This window comes from Hemiscyllium ocellatum (assembly GCF_020745735.1).
Source record: "Hemiscyllium ocellatum isolate sHemOce1 chromosome 15 unlocalized genomic scaffold, sHemOce1.pat.X.cur. SUPER_15_unloc_12, whole genome shotgun sequence".
Classification (NCBI taxonomy): domain Eukaryota; kingdom Metazoa; phylum Chordata; class Chondrichthyes; order Orectolobiformes; family Hemiscylliidae; genus Hemiscyllium; species Hemiscyllium ocellatum.
In genome coordinates this window covers 573,550-573,903 of record NW_026867448.1, presented here as the reverse complement: position 1 = coordinate 573,903, position 354 = coordinate 573,550, and positions in this window count along the sequence as shown.

Genomic DNA, 354 nt, shown 5'->3' with positions numbered 1-354 from the left:
TCAAGAGACCACCCCACCGGCCTCTGACTGATTCTTAGAACGGACGGAAAGAGTCGGGCAAGCCTGTCAAAGCTTTGAGCGAATGTCAAAAGCTTTAGACTTCCGCGAACTCTCCGGCTTGCACTGAGACGCGAGGTCGATGTGCTAAGCACCACGGGGCCCCTTTCGCCTGCAGGTCCCGAGCCGCCAACATGTTCTTCGTATCGTGTTCTCCAATCCTGGGTGACGGGCACCGCAGGGAGGCAGAGCCATCGCACTTGCCGGGTGGCAGAGGAAGGACCGGACTATGTACAATAGCGGCCAACGACTCCCAGAGCCGGTAGTGCGGCGTCTGCTCTCAGCCTAAGAGGCTTC